The following is a 13,696-nucleotide window of genomic DNA, read 5'->3' as shown; positions in this document are numbered from 1 at the left end:
ATTATCAATGTTGAAAACAGTTTGTGCTGCATAACATTTCTGTTGAAAGATTTTTTAAAGAATATAAAGTTTATCATTATCTCTTTTGATAATTTTAATGCATCAAAGATTTAATTTCTTTCTTTCTTTCTTTCTTTCTTTCTTTCTTTCTTTCTTTCTTTCTTTCTTTCTTTTTCTTTCTTTCTTAAAATGTAACATATGATGTTTAATAATCTAAATGCTTTCAGTAGTGGCTTCTGTTGATGTACTTTTGTACCTAGCATCTGAAAGATCATCTTGTGCTTTTTTGTGTGCCAGGGTTGACTGCAGTGGCCTTCAGAGTGGGCACAGGGTTTTTTGAAGGGATTTCCAGTGAACTGCAGGTGTCGTGGCGCTGTGGGCTGTATGGTACTATTGTGAGAGGAACAATGGCGCAGAAAGCTTGGGAACCACTGCTTTGCTTTGTTCTCGTCTATTGTCTGTTCCCAGGATGTCCTTCAGGAAAATGACAAAAAGGTCAAGCAACTGACACTCTACATTACCTTCACAAGACGATTAAATGATTGGCAAGGGAAGACAAAGTAATATCTTGATTGTTTAATCTCACACCGTCAAGATTTATGAATCCAAGTTTTATTTCTGAGAAAGATATACTGAAAAAATTAGGCGTTGAACAATTTTCACACATAAATTGCTAGTAAACTTCACAAATAATCACAAAGAAACAGCAAGTAACACGTTGAAAAATATATAAACTTTTTTTTTTTTCAAAAAGAAAGACTAAAAGTTTCTTGTAAAATGTACTTCAGTAATCTTTGTTTTGTTTAAAACTTTGGAAAGTCTTTTTTACAGTGATTCTCCAACGTTAAAAATGCACTGACTTTCAATGGAAATGTGAGTGCTATTTGCTGTGATGCTGCATGTTTTGCGGAAGGTTGCCAGGGTGTTGCAATATGGTTGCTTAGGTGTTGTCTAAACTCAAGAACCCAGTCTGTCAGATTGAACCAATACAAGCCTTCACTGATGTAGAAGATGTGATTGAACCTGCCAATCATTACTTAAGCTACATTAGGTTGCTAGGATGTTATTTCTGTGCTTTTAAGGGGCAGACAGACATTGCAAACACATGCCAAAGCTATATATATGAAGAGTTTATTTGCAAAAAAAAAAAAAAAAAAAAATGTAAAATATTATTTTTTACATTGACAATAATAAGAAATCAGCATATTAGAATGTATATGTGTGCATGTTATTAGACAAATGCAGTGTCTCTTAGTGTGACACTGAGAAAACCCTCAGTGTTCATGCTTTTGGAAGTACTGAGCATTGTTAGAAGACCTTTATTTATGGGTACTGTTCTTCCATTTTTTCCAAGGGAAATGATGCTTTTGACTCGTCAAAGCTATTTATAATTAGGAGTGACTGTTGCATGTTGGGAAGGCAATTACAACAGGATGTGACCCGTGTCCACGTTTACAGTTCTCAAAGCAGGGCAGAGAGAAGCTCAAATGAATCAAAACAGTCCTCCTCAGTAACAAGTGCCTGAAACCAAAGCGCAGAGACTGGGATTGGGGTCAGAGGTTAGATGTTACAGTAAACAAATTTGAGAAGCTCATTATGAAAGAAAATGATGAAACATCAACTTCTGTTAACAGCTGACGGCACACATTTCTCAGCATTTTAGTATGGGATATGTTACTGGCCGTTTTTTGACCCATTTAATCAGTTCATTAAATTTATAAATTCATTTGCTAAAAATGAATTTTTCTTAATTAGTGTACACTATGATATTTTTGTCCGAATATCTAAACCAAATGTCTATAAAAGAAGATACATTTTGAAGCTTAAATTAAATTAAAAACTATATATACACACACACACACACTCACCAGCCACTTTATTAGGTACACTTATTCAATTGATTGGTAACACAAATTGCTAATCATCCAATCAGATGGCAGCAACTCAATGCATTTAGGCATCTAGATGTGGTGAAGATGACTTGCTGAACTTCAAACCAAGCATCAGAATGGGGAAGAAAGGGTATTTAAGTGACTTTGAACGTGGAATGGTTGTTGGTGCCAGACAGGGTGGTCTGAGTATTTCAAAAACTGCTGATCTACTGGGATTTTCACACACAACCATCTCTAGGGCTTACAGAGAATCGTCCGAAAAAGAGAAAATATCCAGTGAGCGGCAGTTGTGTGGACGAAAATGCCTTGTTGATGTCAGAGGTCAGAGGAGAATGGGCAGACTGGTTAGAAATGATAGAAAGGCAACAGTAACTCAAATAACCACTCGTTACAACCAAGGTATGCAGAGTACTGTCTCTGAACGCACAACACCTCGAACCCTGAAGCAGATGGGCTACAGCAGCAGAAGACCACACCGGGTGCCACTCCTGTCAGCTAAGAACAGGAAACGGAGGCTACAATTCACATAGGCTCATCAAAATTGGACAATAGAAGATTGGAAAAACGTTGCCTGGTCTGATGAGTCTCAATTTCTGCTGGTAGGATCAGAATTTGGTAGGGTCAGAATTTGGCGTAAAGAACATGAAAGCCTGGATCCATCCTACCTTGTCTCAACGGTTGGGCTGGTGGTGTAATGGTGTGAGAGATATTTTCTTGCCACACTTTGGGTCCCTTAGTACCAATTGAGCATCGTTTAAATGCCACAGCCTTCCTGAGTATTGTTGCTGACCATGTCCATCCCTTTATGACTACAGTGTACCCATCTTCTGATGGCTACTTCCAGCAGGATAATGCACCATGTCACAAAGCTCAGATCATCTCAGACTGGTTTCTTGAACATGACAATGAGTTCACTTTACTCAAATGGCATCCACAGTCACCAGATCTTAATCCAATAGGGCAGCTTTGGGATGTGGTGGAATGGGAGATTTGCATCATGGATAACACAAATTGCTAATCATCCAATCACATGGCAGCAACTCAATGCATTTAGGCAGGTGGTGAAGATGATTTGCTGAACCAAGTGAAGGAAGGGTACCATCTCTGAACGCACAACACCTCGAACCCTGAAGCAGATGGGCTACAGCAGCAAAAGACCACACCGGGTGCCGCTCCTTTCAGCTAAGAACAGGAAACGGAGGCTACAATTCACACAGGCTCATCATAATGGGACAATAGAAGATTGGAAAAACGTTGCCTGGTCTGATGAGTCTCGATTTCTGATATATATATATATATATATATATATATATATATATATATATATATATATATATATATATATATATATATATATATATATATATATATACAGTACTGTGCAAAATTCTTAGGCCATTAGTATTTTCAACAACATATATATATACAGTACTGTGCAAATTTTTTATGTATTTTGCTTTAGTGTGTCATTAGGAAATAACAGTTTACATTTCCAAACATTCCTTTTGCCATTAAAGGAGCCATATGTAGGATTGTGGCCTAAACTGGTACTGCAATCACTATAAAAATACTGTAGAGCGGTGTATCCCCTCCCCCTACCCCCTGACTCGAGGTTGCCAGATGAGCTGCAGGATTCAGCAGAAAAGTAGGCTGCTTCAATTAGCTTCCAATGGCAAGTGACGAACAGACGTACACAGTAAGTTTTTTTTTTTTTTTTATTTTTGTTTTTTTTTTGTTTGATGTGTTTTGTTTTGTTATTATTACGAAAAAAAAAAATCGATTTACAAGTACTAAAGTTTTTGTAATTTGTTTGTTTTTAAATAACCAAAACATTTGCCACAGCAATTATAACGCGGGACAAATTCAATATCACCAATGGCTATCACAGGGTTGTTTTCAGTTCCAGCAGAAAATATTGTTAGAGTAACTAAATTACATTAGCAATGGTCATACAGGTCAACTTGCAGCATGTGTAACTTAGTCCACGATATACGTGAAGAACAAATGACGAATCATTTTTACTGAGGTAACATTAGGCTACTGTCTCGATTACGTTTCAAATTGCCATAATGGGCGTGCTAATGTTGTTTTCCTCAGCGTCTCAGCATAATGACAGAGAAACGGGCTCCTGTAATGCATTGCTAATGTTAGCATACGTCCATGTGAGCTAACGTTATGTTACTTTGCACAAACATGCATAACTTTGTTCGACTGTCATGAATATATGAAATGTCCATTGACATCAAGTACAAGTTAGCCAAGCATAGATGAATCTTACCTGTCCAGGAGAAAATTAGCAACGCTGGCGTCTGTGTTCAAATTCTTCTCCGTTTTCAGCCGTCTCCATCTTTCAAAAGCATCTCCAATACAAATTCTGGTTTTATTTCGGACTTTGTCACAACGAATTTCTGAATTATAACGAGGTCTTTTTGATTTAGTTACATTAGACATTTTTATCCGACTGGAGTTAGGGTAGGTTACAGCAAAGCTGGCAACACGGATCCCGAAACACTACTGACTTCGTGATTGGTAGATAGGTGGAGGGAGGCGCGTCAGGCCAAAACACAAAATGACAACATCATCAGTTGAGGGCTGCAAGTCCACTTTTTAAATGACAATATCCTGGCCGGACTACTGTTGTCAGTGATATAAGTATTTGAAATGAACATGATTTCTTAATGTCTAGTGACACATCAGGGCCATTTTATGATTAATTGAAATAGATTTCTTACATACAGCTCCTTTAATTATAATAATCCAGTGAGATTTTTGTATGCACAAGGGGTCTGACAACAGCCAGTGCTCCACAGAGATCTGATCTCATCATCATCCAGTCTGTCTGGGATTACAAGAAGAAACAGGAAAAAATGGAGACAGACTAAATTCAGAGGAACTGTGGCAACGTCTCAAATACAGAGGAACTGCGGCAACGTCTCAAAGATGCTACAAGAAGCCCACCTACAAAGCTACAGTACTGTGAAAAGTTTTAGGCACTTATGTAAAAAAGCTGTAAAGTGAGGGTGCTTTCAAAAATAATGTCATAAATAGATTTTATTTATCAGTTAACTAAATCAAAACAACATTTGGTGCAACCACGTTTTGCATTTAAAATTGCTTTTGTCCTAGATGCACTTGTGCATAGTTTTCCAGGTAGCTTCACAGAAAGGTTTCTTGTAGCATCTTGGAGATGTTGCCGCAGTTCCTCTGTATTTGAGACGTTGCCACAGTTCCTCTGAATTTAGTCTGTCTCAGTTTTTCCTGTTTCTTCATGCAATCCCAGACAGACTGGATGATGATGAGATCAGATCTCTGGGTGGAGCACTGGTTGCTGTCAGACTCCTTGTGTATACAAAAATTTCACTGTATTATTACAGTTAATGGCAAAAGGAATGTTTGGAAAAGTAAACTGTTATTTCCTACTGACACACTAAAGCAAAATATAAAAATAACTGTCTTAAAACCATTTTTTGTTGGTGAAAATACAACTTTTTCACAGTACTGTGTATGTATGTGTGTTTGTGTATATATATACACACACACACACACACACACACTCACGCACACACACACATTGTATGTATTATAAATAGTTTATTAAATTAAATTAAGGGCTTGTTTCAGAGAATACCTATTTAAAATATTTGTTTGATATGAATATGAAATTGAATCAGTGTCTGTTTTGTTTGATCCCCCTACAACAATTTAAAAACAGTCATCCAGAATGCTATGTGTGTATGTTTTATAAAGAAAGCTTGTGTAATTTTATTTTATTTTTTTAATTATACAGCTCTATGACCTTTAGCCCATTTGCACATTGCTGTAGACCAAAAGATGGCCTCTCCTTATTCAAGCACAAGACATAAAACTGAAAGACAAAACAAACATGAAAAGTTGTGGGCGACTGACCTTGCCAAACTTTTAGGGAAAGACAGCTGGAACATTACTTGATGTCGTTTCAACAAAACCCCTTTAATTAGAAAATAGCAGCCTAAGAAACTGGATGGGGACATGGAAAGTGAACTTTGTTTGTTAAACATTTCCTCATTGTTTATTTATGTTTGTATATTAAGTAGCGCTAGTTATCCTTTCATAATTGTAAGGAACCCTAACACGACAAAAGCATAATTCCCTAGAGAAAATTGATGCTTCGGCACCAAAGGGTGATGGGAATGCTGGGATACGCACCTTCGTCTAAGCTCTTGTTTGTGTCTGGCTATCATCAGTATCATTACAGTGCTAATCTGGGTGTGGTTGGCAGGAAGAGACTCAGCCCAGTGTACCCAAAACAAAGACTGGAGCAGCGAACCCAGAGCTTCAGCAACTTCAAAGCAGAAATCTTTGCGGTTGATGAGTTTACTGTGAGTGTTTCCAAAACATTTTCTTCTGCATGTTTAAAAATGCAGAAGAATAAAATAAAGGTTCTTAAGGAGAGGTTTCACAGTCATGCTGTAGAAGAGCCATTTTGTGTTCTCCAAAGAACCTTTCACATAATAGATCTTAAAAGAACCATTTCTTCTTAATGTGAAGAACACTTCAGAACCTTTTTCCACTTTAAAGAACCTTTAGTTTAATGGAAAGTTTCCATGGATGTTAAAAGGTCTTCATGGAACTACCAAGCAGGCACAGGACATCAATATAACGTCAGGGCGACGTTGCATTTTGGTTAAGAATGAAAATCGTGTTGGTGTCAGTATTTAACGCCAATTTGACGTTGACTTAACGATGGATTTTGGTTACACAACCTAAAAACAACAATTATCAATGTCAGCTGACATCGTTATTGAACATCAAATTATCATTGACAATAGACGTTGAATTGACATTGAATTTTGGTCTTATGACGTTGTGTGCATTCTTGGTATAAATCAGCGGTTCTCAATTCCAGTCCTCGCATCCCCAGCTCTGCATATTTTGCATGTCTCTCCTTACCAACACACCTGATTCAGATAAGCAGCTCGTTGGACGAGCATGAACTCCGTGCATGAACTGTGTTCCCATTGACATGGTCCATAAACAGTGTTCATTGCTCCCTACTCCCTGGGCAGGGGACATCTGTTGAAGTGTACTTCACTTCAGAACATTCATTCTTGGATTTGCGCTGTGCAACGTCTTCACACACGGACAAGTGTGACATCATATACCTCTGTAAATAAATACAATTTAAATTCACATCTCGCAAACTTCAATGCACTTTGAATGGAACATACACGTTCGTTTTGAAGTGGAATCATGGCGGAATATCCTGTGGTGTCCACTTCGCAGGGCACTTACGTTCAAATAGAACAAACGTCTGAAGAGATAAGAGAAACATACAAAATGTGCAGAGCAGTGGGGTGCGAGGACCGGAATTGAGAACAACTGGTATAAATGCCATAACCAGAACCATAAATTAAGGACCTTTATTTTCAAGAGTGTAATGAACTAGGAATAAAGATGCTAGCCTCAGTGAATTTAGAGCATAGACACAGTTGCACACAGTTGACCATATTATAAGATAAAATTATGGTAAACCAGTATAAATGAAAAGAGGAGTCTATTGCAGATGTGAGATAAATGCCATGGGATTAAACGAGAGACATTTCTGGTCTGATGGCAGAGCCAAACCCTCAGAGACAAACAGCAAACCAAAGAAAATCTGGAGCCTGTTGCACTTCCTCTCAGTCTTTGCAGTCAGAGGATGAAGTGAAATTATGAATTGAATTTATGCATGTTGTACTTTTCAACCTCATAAATCTAAAGTGTGTTCTTTCTGACATTACACGTCTTTTATATCCTATTTTCTCATCTTTGACCTTCCTTTTCCTGTTTTTTCAGTTATTCATGTCACTTCAATGATGTATGAAGGCTTGGTTCCACAAAAACAAGGTAACTGTGACTTTATTTCGTTTTATCACATGGAATTATATTTCAGGATTGCGACTTAATTTTTTTTAAAGAAAATTAATACTTTTAGTACTTTGAAGTTAGTAAGCGACAAAAAATATTTTAAATGGATGCTGTTATTTTGAACATCAAGGAAGTATCAGTTTCCACAAAAATATTAAGCGGCACATCTATTTTCAAAATATCATAATAAGAAATGTTTTTGAGCAGCAAATCAGGATATTAGAATGATTTCTGAAGTATCATGTGACTCTGAATACTGGAGTAACGATGCTGACAATTCAGATTTGCTATCAGAGAAATACATTTTTCAAACAACTCACCTATCAACTTCATATCCTGACAATGTGATAGCTAATGATATACCAGCTGTGAGCACCTCTTTCCTTACCTCTTTGTGATTGTTTTCAGTATGATACTACTAGAGGATAAAATATATTTCCCTCTGCTTTCATTAAAATAACAGTGATAACACTGTATCAACATGATAACATTGACATATTGGATGTTGTGTCACCCCAGGGAGGCATGAATCAGACATCGTAACATCCAGCTACATGAGTCGTCTACCTTGGAAACCTGCCCTGATGTATCGCAAATCATCGGTCATGGCGTTCACTTTCATTTGTCTTCATGAAAATAGTTTAGACATGAGTTCGCCAAACGGTTATGAGGGCTTTAGAATCATCTAAAAGATTTAGCACCACACAGAGAGAAAATACCTTGAAAGAACAATTTCAGTTTTTACCGATCTACTAAAATGACTTTTGGCAAACAGGGGTGTGCTGTTTTGCTGTGAGTTGTGAAAACAGTGTGTCACTGGTGGGGTCTGGCCATGATCTGACACGCTGGGGAACAACACAAGCCTCTGAACGTCATAATGGCATTAGCTCTTAATGGGTTGAATTTTGCAAATTACTTATGGAACAAACGACAAAATAAACAACGCAAGGTTCTTGGTGGTAATATTAGCGCAGTTAAGACGTCATGTTATTGTGCTATAAACAAATTGAAAAATAATTGAATTTAGATTTTATCAGTGAGTAAAACTTGTTGTCACCCTACTATCTCATTCCCAACATTGTTCTGACTTTCCATTGTGATTTTCATGCGGCCAGGAAGGATTAAAATGAGTAATTCTTCAGCAATAGCCCTGTTTATTTTATTTAAGTGTATTCAGAATATGAAATATGAATGAGATTGGGGCTATTTTGTCATGGAAATTTAGCTCAGCACGCAACTGTAAGCTCTTCCGATTGGTTCCTGTAAGGAATGCAGAGCAGACAGTCACCTCTTATTGAATCTCAGTACATTTCTGTGTAATTTGGAATTGGGACAAGCAAAATTTGATTAAAGTACATGATTGAAAATTAAATCATACAGCATTTCTTGGCTCCGTGGTTTACGTAACTCTTCATACAATGCTACGGGAAGTATCCTGTACAAACATTGTATAATAATCATTTAAATTAAATAATTTAATCATTTGGAGTTTAACACTGAGTGGTTTTCTTATTTGTTCAGTGAAATCAAGATAAACTATCATAGATAGATAGATAGATAGATAGAACGATGGATAGATAGATAGATAGATAGATAGATAGATAGATAGATAGAACGATGGATAGATAGAACGATGGAAAGAGAGAACAATAGAATGATAGAACGATAGTGAGGATGGATGGATCGATGGATTGATGGATAGAAAGAACAATAGAAGGATAGAACAATAGAGAAAATGATGGGCAATGGATGGATGCATGGATGAAACGATGATGGACGGATGGAAAGAACAATAAAATGATAGATAGAACAATAGAAAACGATAGACTGAACAAAAGAACAAATAATGTTTGGCAAGATGGATGGATGGATTGAAAGAACAATACAACGATAGAGAGAACGATGGATGGATGGATAGTTAGAAATTATGATGGATGAATAGAAGGATGGATGGAAGGAACCATGGGTGGATAGATGGATAGACAGATGTATAGAATGATGGATAGATTGATGAATGAATAGAATGATGGATGGATCAATGGATGGATGGATGGAAAGAACAATAGAATGATAGAACAAAAGAGAGAGTGATGGACAATGGATGAATGCATGGATAGAACGATGATGGATGGATGGAAAGAACAATAGAATGACAGATAGAACAACAGAAAATTATAAACTGAACAAAAGAACGAATGATGTTTGGCTAGATGGATGGATGGATGGATGGAAAGAACAATAGAACGATAGAGAGAATGGAATGGATGGATGGCTAGATGAATGGCTAGAATTATGATGGATGAATAGAACGATGGATGGATGAATAGATAGATCGAAAGAATGACAGAACAATGGAAAAATGATATAACGTGATGGATGGTTGAGTAGATACACAGATAGAAATAATGATAAAATGATAGAATGATAGAACAAAGGCTGCATGGATGGACAGAAAAATATATATATATATAGAGAGAGAGAGAAATGTTAAGACATAACAAGGACACAAGTTCATTTTTCATTTACAGAGTATTGTTCTCACTGCTAGGGGTTTAAAAAGAACAAACTAATAACATGTAATTAAAAATAACGTGATACAACATCAACATTATTTTGGCAATTTTCACATGCAAACACTAATTTAATTTTGCTCAGTTACAGTAACATGCCATGAGAGTTTTCCTAGTACGTCAAATCTCAGAGTTTAATGAGTTTATTCCTCCCCCACTTTCTCTTTCTTTCTCTGTTTATGATCTCCGGTCAGTGCCGTGGAGCTGTGTACATACAGTACAAACGGTTAATGTGTGGTGTCTCCCACTCACACACACACACACACACACACACACCAAACATAGCAGAGTGTGTGTGTTTGATGTGGCGAGGGAGCGCTGACGTGTGTGGCACTAGTGTGTGAAGGCCGGTGGGCTGAGTGTGGCCGTTCCAGTCAAGTGCGTATGAATCTGGGAAGGCAATGATGTGTCTGATTGGTGTGTGTGTGTGTGTGTGTGTGTGTTGTGTGTGTGTGTGTGTGTGTGTGTGTGTGTGTGTGTGTGTGTGTGTGTGTGTGTGTGTGTGTGTGTGTGTGTGTGTGTGTGTGTGTGTGTGTGTGTGCAGTCCAGCACGTTTAATGTACATTGTCCCAAGTGCACTCTTCTGCACAAGTAGTTCAACTTCCTGTGGCTGGTCCTCTGTGGGAAGAAAAATAAAACCCCACTTCAGAAAAGGCCATGGGAGATGTCGGGGTTAAAGACAGACCTTCGGGTTTGTAGGAAAGGTTGTTTACACATGCACAAGCATCAAGGCCAAAAGAAAGCAAATGCTAAACATTTGAAACTGTTCTTTGCCAATTCAATCCCCCAGTTCAAGTATTTGTTCCTCTTTTGGTGTTTTTTTACAAGCTTTCAGAAGAGCAATTAAAATATTTGTTTAGCCACTCACAATATAATTTAAAGATACTAACTTTCTTGTAGTGGTATTTTTGCACAGCAGAGTTTGAGGTTACAACTAATTGTTTGTCTTGAATTAATTTTGCTCAAAGAAAATAAAGCCTGTTTTTTGGCCTTTTTTGTTTTCTTTTTTTGTTTTGACATTTTCATGACATGCAAGTATTTTTGCATTATGGTACTAATTGATTTTCTGCCCTTAATTTATATTTTATTTTAATATATTGTTGAAGATGAATGAATGAATGAATAAATAAATAAAAATGTATTGTATTGTTTGGTTACACTTTACAATAAGGTCTCATTTGTTAACATTAACTGTTATGCATTAACTAACATTAACTAACATTGAGCAATGTATGCTTGAGAGCATTTATTAATCTTTGTTAGTTAATAAAGATACAATTCTTCATTGATTTTTCATATTAGTTCACAATGCATTATGTTAACAGATACAACTTTTGATTTTTAAAATGCATTATTAAATGTTGAAACTAACATTATTAGCAATATAAACATGGCTAGACAAATATGGCTGGATAATTGCACTGAAAATAAATGAATGAAATTTTGCACAGCAAAGAAAAGGCCTATCTTAGAATATTTTCTGAAGTGTGACATTTTGATTATTTGATTTAATTATTTTGCATTACGGTTCAGTTTTTTTTTGTCTTTTATGTCTACAAATTGGTATTATAATAATATTTGATCTGATACAAGAAGAAAATATAAATAAGATTATATAGATAGATTATTACATTTTAAATCATTGCAGTAAAATGAGAATAATGGGAGTTGAAAAACAAGTATAAAATTCATATGCATAACAGTAATAACAATTTAGTTATATTTAGGTGGGAAATAATATAAAAAAAATATCTAAATTGACATGAAAATTAATAAATTAATTATGAATTAGTATAACAGTTGGCAATTAAAGGACAGAATTATTCACTAATATGTTTATCTGTGTTTGTGAATGCAGGGCCTTTGTTGGAGAATGTTATCCCGGGACCTGTGAGGAATGGGGTGCTCTAGTTGTGTCTTTCTGGCCCCCATGAATTTAAGTGACATCTCTAGTGAAAGGCCATTTCAGTGCACAACTGTTTTGCAGATTTCTTCAGCACAAGAAAATGAAAACCACACTGAACAGACACCGAAATAGAACTCAAAGTGCAGGCGAAAGAAGCACTGTCATTTGAAAACCCTGACAAAGCACGCCTTTAAACCTCTTTCCTGAAGCAGTCCAGTAACATTTACACAGACATCCCAAAAACAGTCATTCCTGGTGAAAAAATATGGAGGCTTATTTTGGCCACCAGACCTTCTTGTCAAACAGTGAGCATGTGCACATCCTCTCTCTTGAGAAGTGCTGACGTAACAACACGTTGACACTTCTCGTTCCAGCGACTGTCAGGCATCGAAATTGGCTAAGTCGCCTTCCCATTACTCAGAAACCTGATCCCAGGTCAGGTGTTGGAAGGGCGGACGTCAACCAGGGAATTTAACATGCTGAGGAGATCTTGGCAGGACAAAAGTGTGTTTTCGGGATGCTAAAGCATCGACACTGTCACCCTTCTGCCTTGCAACTTTTATATGGGACGCGAAATTGGGCCACGTATGTGTTGACAAGCTGTAAAGTGAGATCCAAAAGCCTTTTCCCCAGTGTGGCTGTAGCTTTATTAACATTCCAGTTGCATTCTGGGAAAGCACAGTTATTAAAGGCTACCCATTAGTCGTGGAGGCAGGAGCCGTGGACTTTGCCAGTCATGGCTGTTGCCTGGAGACGGCGTCTCCCGAGCAGCGGAAGCAGATATCATGCGTACTGGGGTTCGGTGTTGGACATGAGAGGGAGAACCAACACTAATCCTCTTCCTGTTGATTCCACTTTGGATCCCCAAGCTGCCTCTTCCCACGTTGACACAAATACTTGGGCTCATGTGACATCCTGTATGGAAGAGGCGAACAATGACGGACCTCACGTCAAGGCCTGGGAACTGCGCTGTGAGAGACGTACCATCACACCTCAAACACATCAAGCCAGTTCCGCTCTCGGCTCTTAAGTGTTTAGTGTCTCGTCACCAAGGTTCATTTCCCGCAATACTGGAAAGGAATGTGTCAGCACTGATTTTTTTATTTTTTTTCTCTGTGAATACATAAAATAGAATACATACATAGTATAAAAAAAATAAAAAAAATAAAAAAAAAAACTTTATACAAATAAGATTTTTTTTGTTTGTTTTTACTTTGTATATTTGTTCACATAAAAAAATGTTTTCCTTACAATTTACTTACCCACATTTTTTTCTAGAATGGCTAAAAATATTAAAATAAAATTAATAAAATAATTAAACATATTAAACAAATTCTAAGTAATTAAAAAAGATACAACAAAAAATAAAAGATAATATAAATAAGAATTATAATATAAATAAAACATTTAATATAATGTCATATTTCTTTTGCCTTCTGGTA

General features: G+C 36.8%; 1 long non-coding RNA gene across 3 annotated transcripts in view; it reads left to right on the top strand.

The window, feature by feature from the left end:
* Positions 1-13,402, top strand: part of LOC109110717 — a 55,441-nt gene extending 42,039 nt beyond the window's left edge. For all 3 annotated transcript variants that reach the window (XR_006157518.1, XR_006157519.1, XR_006157517.1), the window contains 4 exons: positions 298-495; positions 6,151-6,250; positions 7,707-7,757; positions 12,207-13,402. This is a non-coding gene — a long non-coding RNA (uncharacterized LOC109110717). The remainder of the gene's footprint in view (positions 1-297; positions 496-6,150; positions 6,251-7,706; positions 7,758-12,206) is intronic.
* Positions 13,403-13,696: the final 294 nt, after the last annotated feature.

Source organism: Cyprinus carpio, chromosome B20, assembly GCF_018340385.1.
Source record: "Cyprinus carpio isolate SPL01 chromosome B20, ASM1834038v1, whole genome shotgun sequence".
Classification (NCBI taxonomy): Eukaryota; Metazoa; Chordata; class Actinopteri; order Cypriniformes; family Cyprinidae; genus Cyprinus; species Cyprinus carpio.
This window is presented reverse-complemented; position numbering and strand designations above follow the sequence as displayed.